The sequence below is a fragment of the Euprymna scolopes genome, chromosome 31, assembly GCF_053919585.1.
Source record: "Euprymna scolopes isolate OS-2025 chromosome 31, ASM5391958v1, whole genome shotgun sequence".
In the NCBI taxonomy this organism is placed as follows: domain Eukaryota; kingdom Metazoa; phylum Mollusca; class Cephalopoda; order Sepiida; family Sepiolidae; genus Euprymna; species Euprymna scolopes.
The window spans coordinates 89,516,418-89,535,621 of NC_136512.1; the positions used below are offsets into that span (position 1 = coordinate 89,516,418).

The 19,204-nt window shown below is 33.8% G+C and overlaps 1 protein-coding gene across 4 annotated transcripts in view; it reads right to left on the bottom strand.

Annotated features, from left to right (window-relative positions):
* Positions 1 to 19,204, bottom strand: part of LOC145255851 (uncharacterized) — a 210,562-nt gene that overhangs the window by 129,834 nt on the left and 61,524 nt on the right. The gene's annotated exons all lie outside the window — the stretch shown is intronic.

The following is a 19,204-nucleotide window of genomic DNA, read 5'->3' on the forward strand; positions in this document are numbered from 1 at the left end:
CTTTTTTTAATGGTCAAAAAAACATACTTTTTTAATAGTTAATAATATACTTTTTTAGTGGTCAATAATATTATACTTTTTTTTAATGGTCAATGATATTATACTTCTTTAATGTTCAATAATATCCTTTGTAATAGTCAATAATATACTTTTTAATAGTCAATAATATTATACTTTTTTTAAAAGTCAATAATATATTATACACAAAAAGCAAAACAAAAAGACACCATTTATAAGCTGGGTTAATTAGCATTTCCCATTTGTTATATCAAATAAATAACATAGTAACTGTAATAATCAATGATTTTATAAAATTAAAACGATGCATTAGCAAAAAATATTTTTATTTTGCAATAAAATTTTAATCAGGAAACAGTTAGTTAGTGTGCAACTGACGCACGAACATAAACGCTTCATTCACTTGTTGAACCACGCATAGACCTGTACTTTGAAGACCAGTTGGGCTGACAAACCATAAGTGCAAAAAATATTTCCTGTATATTTTTGTTATTTTTTTTTTTAAAGGCGCCTTGAAAGTACAATTTGGCTGTAAAGGGTTAAATATATTTGTTCATGAATCAAATTAACATGTTTGCTGATGAAATTTTTATATTTATAAGGATTGTTTTCAATCCCTGGTCATATCTGGCAACTTGCACTGAACTGTATGCCATATAAATAATTTTATATAAATTATTGTTTATAGAAAGGATTATTATTTAGCAAAACTTTTTTTTTTAATTATTACAGGAAACAGTTTTATATAATATAATCAGGGTAACCCGACGTTGCCCAGAATTGAATAATGATCAACAAAATGTTTCACACTCTTGTATTCTTATTGAAATTGGTGAAATCGTCTATTTTTTTAATCAAATCGATTGATTGCCTGCTCTAGTTGGGGACTCATCGTGGTGCACTGAGAGAAAATTTCACATGTCTTTCTGCAGTGACGTAGTCTACACAGCATTGTATAGAGTCTACTGTTGATTTTATAAAATTATTTGTATATATAATAGCTCGAATTAAAGTTTTAAATGCAAATGTCAAGTATCATGATTCAATTGTGCTCTAAAGAGAAACATTAGTTTCGAATACACCCATCATATCCAATAACCTACTGTTAATTTTATATATCAGGCCTTTCTGCTTGTAGAGCAATATAACTTGTCACATGCATTTGTAATGTTAGGTTGTATAAGATGTTAACTTTAGTCAAAATCGCCTGCTCCTTCTTTCATCGGATTTTTTTGATTATCGATTCATTGGGCAACTTTTTTTTTTAACTGATTTATGATATTTTTGTACTGCTGAATCAGGAAATAACATGCATTTCTCTTCATCAGGATTTTGTGCAAAGTTGATTTTTAAAAAATCAGATCTTGTGATAAAATCGTTTACGTTTTTGTGGAATTATCAGTCAATACATATCATAAATACTTATTAAGAGAAAAAAATGTTTTGCCGACAACATATATTGATTATCCAACATTGAATACTGTAAAGTGAATGGCATTGATAAAAGTAGGTACACGTAAATTGCATGTTGCTTCACCGTTGTTCAAACTTCAGGACTAATTTCCGCTTCAAACTCCTAGAATGCTCAGCTGCAGAGAGGTCTCTCTTTAGATTCCAACAGTAGTCAGCCATCATGACTGTGTCTCAGTGACCCTGATACCTGGTCTTCTTCTCTTTCAGATCCTGATAGAATCTCTCCCTCTGCTCATCGCACAGAAATCACTTTTTCCATAGCTACCAACGTAATAGATGCACTGAGACTAAAGCTGCTTTCAGGACTGCCAGCAACCACTGTAAAAGAGTAATAAAAAATGCAAGAGAGCTATATGCCCAGTCTGTTAAATCCAAGGTAGCTGATCAGTGGCTTGGTTCCCACCAGTTTTGCCAAATAACAAATAGGATCCTGAACAGAAGTGTGCGTTCTATCCCAACCATTATCAATGGACCAGAGGTCATCTCGTCAGCGTCAGACAATGCCAAACTATTTGCAAAGAACTTTGCAGCATATTCTACCCTATGCGACGAAGGCCATCAACTCCCCATATTTCCTCCTATAACACAGAACAAGCTAGGTAACATACAAATATCCGTGCATGAGGTCGCCAAGTTAATCAAGAACCTAGATTCTAGTAAAGCAACTGGCCCTGATGGCATCCCAATTATAGTGTTAAAAAAGCTTCAACCAGAACTTGCTCCCATACTTACGAAACTATTTAAGCGCTGCCTTAAGGAGAAGTGCTTTCTGACTCTCTGGAAAACCTCATCAGTTTGCCCTGTATTTAAGAATTCAGGTGAAAAGTCATCTCCCTCTCAGTACAGACCAATAAGTCTCCTGCGTGTTATGAGTAAGTTGCTGAAATCCATATTAAATAGAGAAATAGTCAACCACCTCAGCAGGAATAACCTTCTTAGTGACACACAATATAGTTTCCGCTCTGCAAGATCTACCGCAGATGTGCTGACGGTTATATCCCACAGGATTAGTGAATCTCTTGACAAAGGCTTCCTTTCTAGAGCAATTACTCTTGACATATCAAAGGCCTTTGACAAGGTATGGCATAAGGGTCTACTTCACAAGATTTCCAGCTACGGTATAACTGGAAATGTTTTCTCAATCATTAAATCATTTCTCTCAGATAGGCTCATAAGAGTAGTGGTAGATGGACAAAAATCGGAGGCCTGCAATATAAATGCTGGAGTCCCTCAGGGGTCAATCCTAGGCCCAACTCTCTTCCTGATCTACATCAATGACCTCCCTAAACACATACTTAAATCATTCGTTGACATCTATGCTGATGACACGACCATCTACGGCAACACATCAAAGGCCGTAAATGACAAAGTTCTCTCTGATTCTCTCTCCTCTGATCTCGAGCGCGTGGTTCAGTGGGGGAAGATGTGGCTGGCTACCTTTAATGCATCCAAAACCAAACTCCTATCCTTACATCATCAACGCTCTGATCCCCATCTGGCATCAATTGTGATGGATGGCTCTCATCTGGGTGAGGCCCCGTGTTTTGACAAGCTTCTGGGTTTGACCTTTACTCCTGATCTGAAATGGAACACGTACATCAAGTCTGTTGCAAAGGTCGCTGGAAAGATGGTGGGATCCTTCTACCGCTCCAGAAGATATCTCACTACTGATGCAATTCTTTATCTATATAAAAGCCAAGTACGTCCAAGGATGGAATACTGTTGCCATATCTGGGCAGGAGCTGCAAAAACCAGCTTATCCTGCCTTGACAGAGTACAAAATAGACTTTGTGGCTTAGTGGGGGATGCCCTTTTCTCTACCCTGCAACCTCTCTCCCACAGAAGAGACGTTGTGAGCCTATCCTTGTTTTAGCATTATTTCCATGGCAGGTGCTCATCTGAACTCCAATCTCTGGTCCCCCCTCGCCAATCTTTCACGAAAAACACCAGTCTAGCCGAATCCACTGTGAAAAATTTCCCCCACTCTTTATCTGTGCCTAACTCAAAACGTGGATTCCATGAACAAAGCTTCTTTCTTAGAACTGCACGCCTGTGGAACTCTGTTCCGTCTGCCTGCTTCCCACTGGACTACAACTTGGATGTGTTCAAGTCCAATGTTTACAAATTCCTAATGAACCGCCCCTTTAATTAAACACTTCATCAAATCTCCACACTAACGCAATGTACTTGCAATAACCCTTATCCCTGAGTGGCTTCCGGGCCTTGATAAGTGGTGATCACTGTGTAAAAAAAAAAAAAAAAAAAAAGAAAGAAGGAAAATCACTTAGAGAGTCCGTCCAAAAAATAAGTAGTGCATCTTGATGCCCATGTTGCAGCCCATGTCAGCAAAACTAAAAACATGTATATATATGATTTGGGTGCCATCAGCTAGAATCGAAACCAAAACATACAACTCTCTGCCTTCATTCCTTAGCCTTGAAGTCACTCCCATATATATATATATATTTCCGTATTGAGCACTCTTGTATTAACCTCATTACATTTCACTGGTTACCCTACTTTTGAAAAATAGCACCCTCAAATTATATATATATATATATATATATATAATCATTTTGCGAAATCGGCTTATGCAAATGCTAAGTCTATTTCTATTTAACAATTTTAGTTGAGGCCTTTTTTTTTTCATCCTTTATATAAATGAATTCTCTTTTGTCATTATAAACTTTTTAGAAGTCGGATTATGTAGGTGCTAAGTCTGCGATAGGTTAAAGTTAATTTTTTTTTTCCTTCCGGGAATTTAAACTGCATACTTTTTTTTTTTGCATTTTTTTTTTTCTTTTTGCATTTTTTTTTATTCACCTGTCATCCCTTTTTAATAGATGAAATCGCCCAATCGTCAAAGCCAAGATGCGAACAAGCAAGGTCCACAGAGTTTTATAATTATAATATAGATGTTATTGGCATGAAAATAATTCACTTGGCTTCCTTTTTTTCTGAAAAAACACATTCCAGCTAAGAATATTGTTAAAATTTAGATATTTTTATATATATATATATATATATATATATATATATATATATATATATATATATATATATATATATAAGGGAGTTAAAAGAATGAGATATATATATAGGGGAGTTAAAAGAATGAGATATATATATAGGGGAGTTAAAAGAATGAGATATATATATAGGGGAGTTAAAAGAATGAGATGGATTCTTTAAGAGGAGACTTATCAAGATAAGGCAAAGCTCAACAAATTGCTTTAGAGCTTATATAGAATATCAATAAATAAGAAAACGAGAACATAAAAATATATACTAATGTATATAGATTTATTTTATATGCAGCCCAGGTCAGCATGTTGTTGACAAGTTTTGCATAGTTTTTGGCCGTATTGTTTCCAAGAAAGTTCTTCGAAATTGGTTATAGTCAAAACTTTAGCATCTAAGATTTGAATGATTTAAAAATATTACACTTATAAAATTTAATTACTAACAATCTGTTGTCATAACGTTTGACAACCTACATTCAACTGTGTATTCTTAAAGCCGTCCAATACATGCCAGCATGTAAAATAAATATTACACCGAATATGATGCTTTACACTCAGTATATATACAACAGCAGTTGATTGAAATCATCAGATTATTATGATATTCAATTTAATCTCTGTTTTACATGCGGGCATCCATTAGACGGCTATGAGAAATGGACTTCAAAATTCTTGTTTATATAAGAGACTTCTTTTTCTTTCTTTAGCAAGACTTTTTTTTAAGAGACTATTATAGGAGATAGTTTTATATATGTCAAGATTAACTTCTATGATATCATAAGATGATGAAATCAGTTTTAGTCTGAACTTTAGCATCAAAGATGTGAATGCCTTATATTGCACTAATATGTCTCACATGTATTTTCTGAGATATTCACTTTGATAAAGTTTGTCAAACATTTTCAAACACTGTATACTAATCATACAAAGTTATCTCATCTGATGTTTAAAGTTATACCCATATAAAATCCATTTGACATATCGATATTTGATTTAAACTAGCCTTTTTGTCTTATTCTTTCCACTATGTTATTGGCAGATTAATAATTTATTTTGCTTCAATTTTTTCTTAAACATTTATTCTAGTTAAGAATACTGTTTAAGTCGAGATATGTTGCCTTTCTCCGCTAAACAGGTGTGAGCTCATACCCTTAATAAAAATAAAATGTCCATATTTTTTTTAACTATTTATACAATTAAACTATTTCTTAACATTAATTGTTTATCAGAATATTAGGTAAAATATTACTAATTCTGACTTATACTTCTGCATGTCATATATATATATATATATATACACACACACACACGCACACACACACACACTAGCAGTTCGTCCAGATATGCTTAAATATGATTATGTATCTATTATTACATATAATATTACTTTATTTTCACGTTAGCTTTGATCAACGTGGGGAAAACCCTTCATATCAGACAATTGCTATTCATTTGGACACTACCAGATCTCCCCCTTTTTAGGGGGAAGCTGGTTTTCCACAACATTGTGGGGAAAGAGATACAGCAGAAAGCGGAAAGTTTAATTGGCCCAACAACCAAACATGCGCTATATGGCGTTATGGTTGACATCGCTAAATTTGAATGCTTTATACTTCCGCGCTCGTGTCATGGCATAGCGGTAAGATGTCAGGTTTTGTTTCACTTCCTTTTCTACTTGCGCGTTGCAGGTTCGAGCCTGCCTGCCTACTATCACTTTTTTTTTTTACACCTACAAACGCCCGGGCAATGCTGGGCACCCCCGCTAGTATATATATATATATATATATATATATATATATATATATATATGGCAATGCTGGGCACCCCTGCTAGTATATATATATATATATATATATATATATATATACTAGCAATCGGTGCCCGGCGTTGCCCAGGTGTTTTGAGGTTAATGCTGAGAAAAAAAAACGGTCAATTTTTTAAACTTTGACCCCTATTATGACTTCTTAACATTTATTGTTTAGGGATCAAGTAAAGGTAATAAGTTATATCCATGTCTAAGGAATCTATATCTAAAATACCACGTGTTTAGACCCAAAATTTTAGGAGGAGTTTGGTAGAGTTCTCAAAGGTCAAATCGTTTGATAGCGAGGCCAAATTCGCGAAATTTGGCCTTTTTTTTTTAAAGCAGTTTGGCCTTCAAAATTTCTGTTTGGCCTTTTTCTTCACCGATGCAATCTGGGGACGCAACGGGAATTTTCGGCTAAAAAATGTTGTTACTATGCACATCTATGTATTGAAATACAATTTGTGGAAAAATTTCAGGAAAAACTAATGGATTGTTCTCTCGCAATAGTCCGGACAATTCGCTAAATTATCTCGTCAAAACCTTAAATCTCGAATTTTTGTGCATTTTTTTGGGGGGGGGGGGCTAATTTGGCATAATAGTGTCCATTTAATAGTATTATCTTGAAAAAATAAAAAAATAAGGAAAATTACCAAAAAAAACAAACAAGAACAACAAAAGTGTGCCGTATTTTTAAAAGTTTTATTGCGTTGTTTTTATTTGCTTTTTTTTATTTCATCGGTGAAGAAAAAGGCCAAACAGAAATTTGAAGGCCAAACTGATTTAAAAAAAAGGCCAAATTCGCGAAATTTGGCCTCGCTATAAAAAAAAAAGGGGGAAATCCCCCTACTTGAACTTTCTGTTTAATTAATAATGACTCGCTTGTAGCGTTGATTTTTTTCTTTTTTCGCTATAAAAAAATAACTACTTGATGAAATTACGTGATTTTTTCTGTAGGAAAACTTTATCCCATGACGAGTACGTACAATATATATTTTTTTAAAAAAATATTTCCATTTTTTAATGTCAATGGAAAACTGCACAAGTACCCAAACCCGAAAAGTAAAGACCACGAGTGAAGGCGCTTTTTTTTTTTTTGGTTTAGTTTCATAATGGCGGCCGTGATGTCGGAGGTTCGATTGTTAGATTGTAAGTTTCGTATTTTTTTAATTTGTAAATCGCAAGTTAGGAAAAAATTAAACCCTTCCAAGATGGACAATAAATAAAACCATAATATTTTATGGTAAAGTTAAGAGGCTACGAACCATAGTTTTTTAGGAGATGTGATTATTGGATTAACCAATCAGAAATCGTCTGTGGCACACACATCTCTGTTTTTATAGATATAGATATATGGCAATGCTGGGCACCCCCGCTAGTATATATATATATATATATATATATATATATATATATATATATATATATATGGCAATGCTGGGTATATATATATATATATATATGCTAGTATATATATATATATATATATATATATATATATATATATATATATATATATATATATATATATACTAGCGGGGGTGCCCAGCATTGCCCGGGCGTTTGTAGGTGTAAAAAAAAAAGTGATAGGAGGCAATTCACCTGTCATCCCTTTTTAATAGATGAAATCACCCAATCATCAAAGCCAAGATGTGAACAAGCAAGGTCCACAGAGTTTTATAATTATAATATAGATGTTATTGGCATGAAAATAATTAACTTGGCTTCCTTTTTCTTCTGAAAACATATTCCAGCTAAGAATATTGTTAAAATTTAGATATTTTTTGTGAAGATTAGTTTCTCAGATTATATTGGATTTTTAAAATCAGTAAACGATTGCATCAGTAATTTTGAAAAGGTTTTCATGCTTCGAGATGTTTATATCTTCAAATATTTATTCATGGTGTTTGGTTTGGTTGTTTTGTTTTATGTTTTATCAACCCTTTTCAGGTTCAATAATTATGGCAAAAAAGTTTTTTGCTTCTTCAAATATTTATTCACGGTATTGAATTTGGCCATAGAAAACGTTTTTGGCTTTGCAGAAGATGATTAAGTTTTGCAAAGGAAAAAGAAAAAAAAACATTGAGGTTTGGTGGATTTAAGGTCAGGAGGCCGGGCAATATTTACTCTATATATGGTTAGTGCATATAGGAAAAAGGTGTGTAGGATATTTAATTACAACAATGATACAATTGCTCCATTGTTGCTTCTGGTATAGCGGCAGCATCATCATCATCCTATGTAATTATTTTGTTTTTTAATTATTTTAATCAATGTTAAATCCATATTCATATTTGTTTGGTGCATTTAAGTCAGGAAGCCGATATCTTTAGAAAGCCTGATCTGGTGCCCCCCCCCCCAGACAGGTACTTTTCAGAGTGGTAAAATAAGTCAACCATTTTGTTCAGCAACCTTACTAATTGATTGGATATAAGTCTATCATTTTAGTCCAGATGACGTTTAGGTTTCCTACTATTTATACACTGTGTTTGTGCGTTTGTGTTGGTAGCTAAATAACTCACCAGTCAAGAGGCGGACATCACATGCCGGAACATTTGGTTGTCATTGACACATTACAAAGAAAAACCTAGATTCCATTTTCTGATAATAAAAAGCCAGCAAACCAGATCGACATTTTCTTCTTTTTTTTTTCAGAATGAACAAATCACAGAATAAAAAATTAACATTAATGAAAACAAGAACATATTAAAAATGCACGCACCAACATACCATAAGGTAGAGTTTGTGTTTTTATAGAAATCGCTCCAGACAAAGCGTAAAGTCACTTAATGTAAGGAACTAACAAGCACGAAAGATGATTATCACAAAGACGGTGGACTCATTGAATGATCCTGGTTGAGTGAAATTGTGTCTGTGTGTGTACATTATCCTACCAAACTACTCTGTCAATTTTAAGTCTACAAACTCGAGATTTGACATAAGAGGTATTGAGATATGGGAAAATCTTTTTAATCGGTTTTCGGCCAGAAATTTGGCTTTCAAGGGGCCAAAGTTCAACGATTTAACCTTTGAAAACTCTACCAAACTCCTCTGCCAATTTTGGGTCTGCACATTTGAAATTTAGATGTAGGTTACTTGGATATGTATTATACTTTTTAATTTGATTTGAGCCCAAAACAATAAATGTTAAGGGAATCAAAATCGGGGCCAAAGTTTAAAAAATTTGACCTTTGCCGTCTCTACCAAATTACTGAGCCAATGTTTGGTCTAAACATTTGAAATTTTACATAAAGGGTATTCAGACATACAGCAAGCTTTTTAATCATTTTTGGGGCGAAAATTTGGCTGCCAAGAAGTCAAAGTTGAAAGAGTTGAACTTTGCAGATTCTACCAAACTCCTCTGCCAATTTTGGGTCTAAATACCTGAAATTTTAGATGTAAGTTACCTGGAAATAAGTCAAACTTTTTAATATATATATATATATATATATATATATATATATATATATATATATATATATATATATATATATATATATATATATATATGCAGATAAAGTTATGAACAGTACATAGGGCCCGAGCAAAGCCGGGCTGAACTGCTAGTGTGTGCGTATGTATATATATATATATATATATATATATGGAAATACACTTTATTTCCTTATAATATTTACCAATTCTTATTTTAGAGGCAAAATGTAACTGATATAATAATTAAATGATTGATTTTGTGCTACGAAACAGATACTGTCAAGAATTGTAAATGTCAACTGAATTAAAGGAATAAATTGTAAGATAGTCAACATCATTAACTTTGGAATATTGACTTTTGTCATTTATATATATATATATATATATATATAAGAACAAGTAGTTAATAAAACACTTTGAAAAAGAGTTGAAAACATATTTAATTTTAAAAAGGAAGCGCAAAATAAGTGGATAGTCCTTAATCCGCGGAGTTTCGAAGAAATACTTTCCTTCTCATCAGAGGGTAGGATTTAGCAAAATGCGGGATCGGATTTTTCTTGCAAAAGTATTTGATGAAACTGTAAGTCATAGATCTTACTTGGTAACAAATAGTGAAGCAGAGGGAATAGGGTGAAGAAAAAGGTGTATCTTTTTTTTTTAACTTGAATTTCAAATGTTAAAATTTTAAAAAATTGTCTGTTTTATATTTTGGACGCCAAAGGAAAGAAAAAGAAAAAGGAAAGAAAAGAAAAAGGAAAGAAAAGAAAAAGGAAAGAAAAGAAAAAGGAAAGAAACAGAAAAGAAACAGAACAGAAAAAGGAAAGAAAAGGGAAAGAAAAAGGAAAGAAAAAGGAAAGAAAAGGAAAAGGAAAAGAAAAGAAAAAGGAAGAAAAAGGAAAGAAAAAAAGAAAAGAAAAAGAAAAGAAATAGGAAAGAAAAAGAAAAAGAAAAAGAAAAAATAAAAGGAAAAGAAAAATAAAAGGAAAAGGAAAAAGAAAAGGAAAAGGAAAAGGAAAAAGAAAAGAAAAAGAAAAGGAAAAGAAAAAGGAAAAGAAAAAGGAAAAGAAAAAGGAAAAGAAAAAGGAAAGAAAAAGAAAAAGGAAAGAAAAAGAAAAAGGAAAGAAAAAGAAAAAGGAAAGAAAAAGAAAAGAAAAAGAAAAGAAAAAGGAAAGAAAAAGGAAAAGAAAAAGGAAAAGAAAAAGGAAAAGAAAAAGGAAAAAAAAGAAAAAAGAAAAAAGAAAAAGAAAAAGAAAAAGGAAAGAAAAAGAAAAGAAAAAGAAAAAGGAAAGAAAAAGGAAAAGAAAAAGGAAAGAAAAAGAAAAAGGAAAGAAAAAGGAAAAGAAAAAGGAAAAGAAAAAGAAAAAGGAAAGAAAAGAAAAAGGAAAGATAAAGAAAAAGAAAAAAAAGAAAAAGGAAAGAAAAGGAAAAGAAAAAGAAAAAAGAAAAGGAAAAGAAACACAAACAGACGTTTGAGATTCATCATAGATAAACGTAATAAATCTTTGGTAAATTTAATGTAAATTTACATACGGCATTAGATCGCTGAAGTTAAGCAACATTAAGCCTGGTCAGTACTAAAATGGGTGACTATTTGGGAATTCCAGGTGCTGTATGTGGCTCTCTGCTTATCTCGGCATTGTTTCCAGTCGTCCTGGACTTCTTCTTGCCACAGGACTTAAGCAGTGCAGATTCAGGAGAGGTGTGGTTGGAGATTGCGCAACACTTGCTTCACAATTACATACGCAGCTACCCTTACAGGGGGTAACCATTGCCTCTCGAGACCGAATGGTACTGACCAATAATTTAACAGAAACAGTAGATAAAACAGGATGTTGCTATTAAATTGTAAACTTCATAATTTAGACAAAAAATGTTTCCACTTTTTTAGTGCGAGAAATTTAGTTCAAGTTTAACATTTATTAGACAAAGAAGTTTTTAACATAACTGAACCCCATGACCTTTGCACTTGAAGGAACCATTTCATGACCCCTTGAGAACATAAATACATGTCAAACCTCATGAGTAGTGTTGCTTTCAGATAATTATAAAATAAAACATGGGAAGAATTGTTTATTTCTAGAGTTGATTGACAACATATAGACAAATACAAAACGTCTCACCTTTTTTGGAAGCGGGGGGGGGGGGCCTTTTAACGTTCACGAATTATTCAATTTATTGTTATGTAATATATATATATATATATATATTATATATAATATATATGTTGTGGATAATTTCACTTGGATTGTTTGGTTATTCAGACTAATAATTGGATTTTGGTTCTTATTTTCAAAATGTTTTGGGCAGAAGAAACCTCCGACTTTCTTCCGTGCATCTTTTTAAAATTTGAGAATCTTTATTTTTGTTAATTTTGGAAATCGTTCCAGACATGGCATAAAGCCACTTGATGTCACGAATTAAAAGAAAAAAAAAAAAAAACTTCAAAATCGAAACCTAGCCAATGATAAGTGTTAGATGGAATAGATTCTGACCCAGAAAACAGCAATTGTTCCTCCTTTGTCAGAAACACCGCTCATGGAATGTGAGGACCAAAGAACAAAATTAGGATTTGTCAAAGTTGGTTACTTGGCAGGGGAAGGCCAAGAAAAACATGGAGGAAGTGACAGCAATAGATTAGACATAAAGAGGGATAAATAAAGACCTGACAGAGATATGTTAATTTGGAAGTCTATTTTTTAAAGCCGTCAAACACATGCCAGCATGCAAAACAGAGATTAAACCAAATATGATGATGAAAGAATGGATGATGAGAGTTCTTGGGTTAGTAAATGTCGAACAGTTGAGGTAGCAGGGTCATTTGGCAAAGAAAAACATGGCAAGAATTGATAAGGATGGATTTGAGAGAAAGAAGGATAAATAAAGACTTAGGCAGAGGTAGGTTAGTTTCAAAGTCAATTTCTAAAAGCTGTCCAACACATGCCAGAATGTAGAATGGATGTGGAACCAAATATGATGATTATGATGTTAACAATTATTGTTGTATATTTAAAGTTTCAGTCTTCCTGTAACAGAGCGCAGATGTGCGTCTGGTGGCTGTATGCAAATGCCAAGCTGTTTGTGAAGTGACGTCACAGAAGGGAAAAAGGAAAAGACTATAAAAAGAAGAACGTGTGCACAGACTGACAACGTTTAAGAGGACAGAGAGAAGGATCACAGTCATGTTTTATTCAGGAAAATACCTAAAAATGAATGTTGCTGTTACAAGGGGGGAAAAGTGAGTAGAGTTATTACTTGTCCTATGTTCCTTGCAACATACTCTGCTACAACGTATTTGGTCTACGTGTGTAACAGCGTGTACTACATTCCAGTCGCAGCAGTTATAATAGTGTCTTTTTCCCTTGTAGTAGTGCAACCAAACGCGTGTACAAAATGACGTCACGGTAAGGAAAAAGAAAAAAGCTATAAAAAGGAGATCACGTTAGAGACTGATTAGGACGTTCAAGAGGTCAGAGAGAAGGAGCACAATCATGTTTTATTCAGAAAAATAATGTCTTGGTTACAAAAAAAAAAGAAGAAAAGCAGTAGAGTTATTACTTGTCCTATATTCCTTGTGGCATACTCTGCTACAACGTGTTGGGTCCCAAGTGCCTACAAGTTAACGCCTGTGTAAACGTGTGTGACATTTCAACAAAAATAAAAAATAATTGTTATCTCTCCTTTGAATGTTGTTAAAAGCGTTCAAGGACGAACAGATGAAAAAATGATAAAGAGGAAAATGATGGAAATTATGAAGATAAAGAAAATGAAGATGATGATGATGAAGATGATAAAGATGATAATGAAGATGAAGATAATGAAGATGAAGATGATAAACATGATGAAGATGATAATGAAGCTGATAAAGAAGATGAAGATGATGATAAAGATGAAGATAATGAAGATGATAAAGATGCAGATAATGAAGATGAAGATGATAATGAAGATAAAGAAGAAGATGATAATGAAGAAAATGATGATAAAGATGAAGACGATAATGAAGATGATGCTAATGAAGATGATGATGATGATGATGATAAACCTGATGATGATGATTAAGATGATAAAGATGTAGATGAAAATGATTAAGATGAAAATGAAGATGATTAAGATGTAAGTGATGATGAAGATGATAAAGATGTTGATAAAGATGAAGATGATAAAGATGAAGATGATAAAGATGAAGATGATAAAGATGAAGATGATAAAGATGAAGATGATAAAGATGAAGATGATAAAGATGCTTAAATCATTCGTTGACATCTATGCTGATGACACGACCATCTACGGCAACACATCAAAGGCTGTAAATGACAAAGTTCTCTCTGATTCTCTCTCCTCTGATCTCGAGCGCGTGGTTCAGTGGGGGAAGATGTGGCTGGTTACCTTTAATGCATCCAAAACCAAACTCCTATCCTTACATCATCAACGCTCTGATCCCCATCTGGCATCAATTGTGATGGATGGCTCTCGTCTGGGTGAGGCCCCATGTTTTGACAAGCTTCTGGGTTTGACCTTTACTCCTGATCTGAAATGGAACACATATATCAAGTCTGTTGCCAAGGTCGCTGGAAAGGTGGTGAGATCCTTCTACCGCTCCAGAAGATATCTCACTACGGATGCAATTCTCTATCTATATAAAAGCCAAGTACGTCCAAGGATGGAATACTGTTGCCATATCTGGGCAGGAGCTGCTAAAAACAGCCTATCCTGCCTTAACAGAGTACAAAATAGACTTCATGGCTTAGTGGGGGATGCCCTTTTCTCTACCCTGCAACCTCTCTCCCACAGAAGAGACGTTGCGAGCCTGTCCTTGTTTTATCGTTATTTCCATGGCAGATGCTCGTCTGAACTCCAATCTCTGGTCCCCCCTCGCCAATCTTTCACGAAAAACACCCGTCTAGCTGAATCCACTGTGAAAAATTTCCCCCACTCTATATCTGTGCCTAAATCAAAACGCAGATTCTATGAACAAAGCTTCTTTCTTAGAACTGCACGCCTGTGGAACTCTGTTCCGTCTGCCTGCTTCCCTCCGGACTACAACTTGGTTGTCTTCAAGTCCAATGTTAACAAATTCCTAATGAACCGCCCCCTTAAGTAAACATTTCAGCAAATCTCCTCACTAACGTAATGTACTTGCAATAACCCTTATCCCTGAGTGGCTTCCGGGCCTTGATAAGTGGTGATCACTGTGTAAAAAAAAAAAAAAAAAAAAAAAAAGATGAAGAAGATGATAAAGATGATGGAGCTGAAGATTATGATGAAGATGATAAAGATGAAGATGATAAAGATGAAGATGATAAAGATGAAGATAAAGATTATGATGGCCTTCTAAGGAAAATTAGATCATTTGGTATCACTGGAAGAATACAATGTAATTAAATCCTTAAGTAAGAGAAAATCCAGGTTGTCCTCGACAGTCGTACATCTAAACAATATGATATAAATGCGAGAGTACCTCAGGTGTCTATCCTTGGACCTTTATTAATCCTGATATTCCTAAATGACCGCCCTTATAAAATTGTTTCAGCGATGGGTATATTTGCCGAGGACACCACCCTCTATAACAGGCATGAGGGGAAAACAAATGAGCACATATCTAAAGAAATTGCAGAAACACTAGAGGATGACCTCCAATCTGTAGTGGAATGGGGACAAAAATGGATGGTCACATTCAATGCTGCAAAGACTAAGCTTGTTTCCTTCAATAACTACAAGAAACCTTCACTACCACCAATAGCAATGGCCAAGAACACATTACCCGAAAGTACTTCCTTTAAACTCCTTTTTTACAGGGAACATGAACTGGAATAGATACATTGAGAGCATTGCCAAGGCTGCTGCAAAGAAGGTGGGCTCTCTCTACTGTGCTAGAAAGGTACTTACTCCTGAAAGTATCCTGTACCTCTATAAGGCTACAATTCACCCATGTATGGAGTACTGTTATCACATTTGGGCTGGTGCATCTGCTACTAGTCTCTCACTCCTTGACAAGGTTCAAAAGAGAGTCGCCAACCTGATAGGTCCTGAACTGTCATCTAAGATTCTACCTCTGTCCCATCGACGAAATGTAGCATCCCTCTGCCTGTTCTACAAATACTTTAATGGTGAATGCTCTGACGAACTACAAGCACTTGTACCCCCTTAATATGAATACCCCCGACAAACCCGACAAGCAGCTAAATCCCACCCCTTAACAGTAGAGATACCTCGATGTAAGAAAACCTTCTACTCCAATAGTTTTTTCCCCACTGCTAGACTTTAGAACTCCCTTCCAGGATTCTGCTTTCCCAACTGTACTGACATGCAGAAGTTCAAGTGTAATGTGAACAGACATCTTGTTACTTATCTCCCTTCATAATATCCCTGCAAATTATGTCCCCGATAGTAGCCCCCTACTTCAAAGTGGCACTGTGCCTTGTTTGATGATGATAAAAATGATAAAGATGATAAAGTGAAGATGATGATGAAAAAAAAGATGATAAATATGATAAAGATGATAACAATGATGGTGATGAAGAAAAAGATGAAGATAATAAAAATGAAGATGAATAATGATAAAGATGACGATGATATGATGAAGATGATTATGAAGATGACGATAAAGATGAACAAAAAGATGACGATGATAATGATAAAGATGATAAAAATGAAGATGATGATGATGAAGAAGAAAAAGGTTCAATTAACAGTTTAAACTAAACATCTGTTGCATCAAGGAATTGAATAAAACTTCCTGCCATGCAAAAAAAAAAAAATGGAGATGAAAAAAATAAAATGAAAACTCGATGTATTAAATCTTAAAGTGCATAGAAAATATAAGGCAGTGTTAAAGTGCCAATAATTTAAATAGAAACATTTTTTTTTTTAATGTGTACGGAAGATAAGCATGAACTCCCCAACCGCAATCCAATTACTCAACCAGGAATTGAACTGATGTGAAACTGTTTTCGTAAATTGATCGTTAATTAATATCCTTTTTCTCTATGAGATTAAATATTATCAACGATGCATGAGGAGTGGGGTGAAGATAAATGTTCAAATTGGCACCAAAACAAATTTATTTGAGAACCAAAACAAAAAAAAACTGATGATGACTGAACTTATGCATTCATAACCTGAAAGTTCCATCTCTGTTGCAGACATTGATGGTGTGAGAAAATAGCCTCTGCCATGGACAGGAATCAGAAGCAGAGATGCGCCATTGAATTCTTGGCAAAAATGCATTAAGAATGGTGGTGACTATGTAGAGAAATAAATTCTGGAGCACAAAAGATTACTCGCTTAATTGGTACCACTCCCGTTTTCATGGCGCTTCAACTTTTTGAGTTCATCATCAGCATCATCATATGAAACTGAAAATTCTATTACTAGCATTGATTTCCCCGATATTTTTCTAGTTAGAATTATTTCTAGAAAGACATTTGGTACTTATGGAGGGACCACATGGAGGTTGCCAACATCCTAAGTGAAAGTGATTTTTTATTTATTTTTTTTGTGTGGAACGAACTGGATTCGAACTTGTGATACGCAGGTCATCAGTCCATGTCATTAACCAATGAACCATCGTCACCTCACACTTTTTGAGTTAAAAAAAAAACAAATAGGAAGCTTTATTTTTGGAATGATTCTCGTATGTTTCCCAAAAAATATTTTTAAATATTCCAATGAAACTGAAATTTGGGAAATATTAATTGATGTCTAATATCTATATATAATTATAAAACCTTGCGCCCTTGCTTGACAATTGTCTTTGACGATCGGGCGATCGCATCTTTTAAAAAAAGAACAAGATAAATATAGACCTTTCTTCTACTATCAGGTGATTCTATCATTTAAAAAAACGGATGATATGTGAATTCATGTATATACATACAAATATATGCATATGGGCGTAGCTCAGAGGCTAAGGAAAGAGGATGGAGATTTGTATGTTTTGGTTTTGATTCAAGCTGATGGCACCGAAGTCATATATTTTCAGAGTGTGAGAGATTATATAATTAATCCGCAGCCAAACAACGTTGCAGCTCATAAGACCCATGACAGTCAATAAACCAAATGGTGTGAGAAAGTAGCCTCTGCTGTGGATGTGCATCAAGAAGCAGAGATGCGTCATTGAATTCTTGGCAAAAGTGCATCGGCTTCGGTTAGCTGGTTGGATGACCACATCCCATGTTCGAGACAAAGTAGGTTTTTTTTTTTTTTTTTTTTTACACAGGCACCACCACATTATCAAGGCCAAGAGGCCACTCAAGGATAAGGGTTAAAGAGTGTACAGTAGAAATTGGACAATATAGTAATCATTAGTAATGAAAATTCGGTAAATTTGATAACTTATATGGAACGGCTCATCAAGAACTTATTTACGTTAGACTTGAACACAACCATATTGTAGTCAGCCGGAAAGCAAGAAAACAGAAGACAATTCCACAGGTGTGCAGTTCTAAGAAAGAAGCTTTGTTCATGGAATCTATGTTTAGGTTTAGGCACAGATAAAGAGTGGGGGGAATTATTGATAGTGTTTTCAGCTAGATTTCGGTGCGGTTTGCTTGATCTGTTAATTAATAGACTTTTTTGTGTGCAGTGCGTTTGCTCAGTTGGCAGAATGCTTGCCTCACATGCAAGAGGCATCCCGAGTTTGGTTATGTTTAACTGATGAATCCAAATGAGGGCGAAACACGAGTTATGAACTACTGGTTTGTTGACTGTCATGGCTCTTGTGAGCTGTGACGTTGTTTGACTGCTGATATATATATATATGTATATATATATGTATATATATATATATATATATATATGTATATATATATGTATATATATATATATATATATATATATATATATATATATATATATATATAAATGATATGTAGTTTGCTTGAAGTATTGTATGGGATAGGTATGTAGTAGAGATTTAGAAGGCTGTCACAATACGAAGAATGAGATATAGTCGGTACTGATAAGAAAAGACGAAAACAAGTAACAATTTACAAATTAATAAGTATATACATATATGTCTATATATACATATATTTGTGCAAGTAAGACATTTGTACTTCACACAACTGAATAAATATATGTATATATAGACACATATGTATATACTTATTGATTTGTAAATTGCCACTTGCTTTCGTCTTTTCTTATCAACACCGACTACATCTCATATATATATATATATATATATATATATATTATTTTTAAAATGTAATTATATATATATATTAGTTTGGATTTATATATATTTCATTCTGAGAGCAAAATGTTCACAAAACAATTCACTACAATATATCAGGTTCAATATAATAATAAATACAAAATCCACATGAATTAAAATATCATATTTAAGTGTATCTTATGACCGGGCAATGCCAGACAGCCTGCTAGTCTATTGCTAAAATTTCACAAAAAAAAAAATCGGAATTTTCTCAAAGGACTTCTACCAACCCCCATT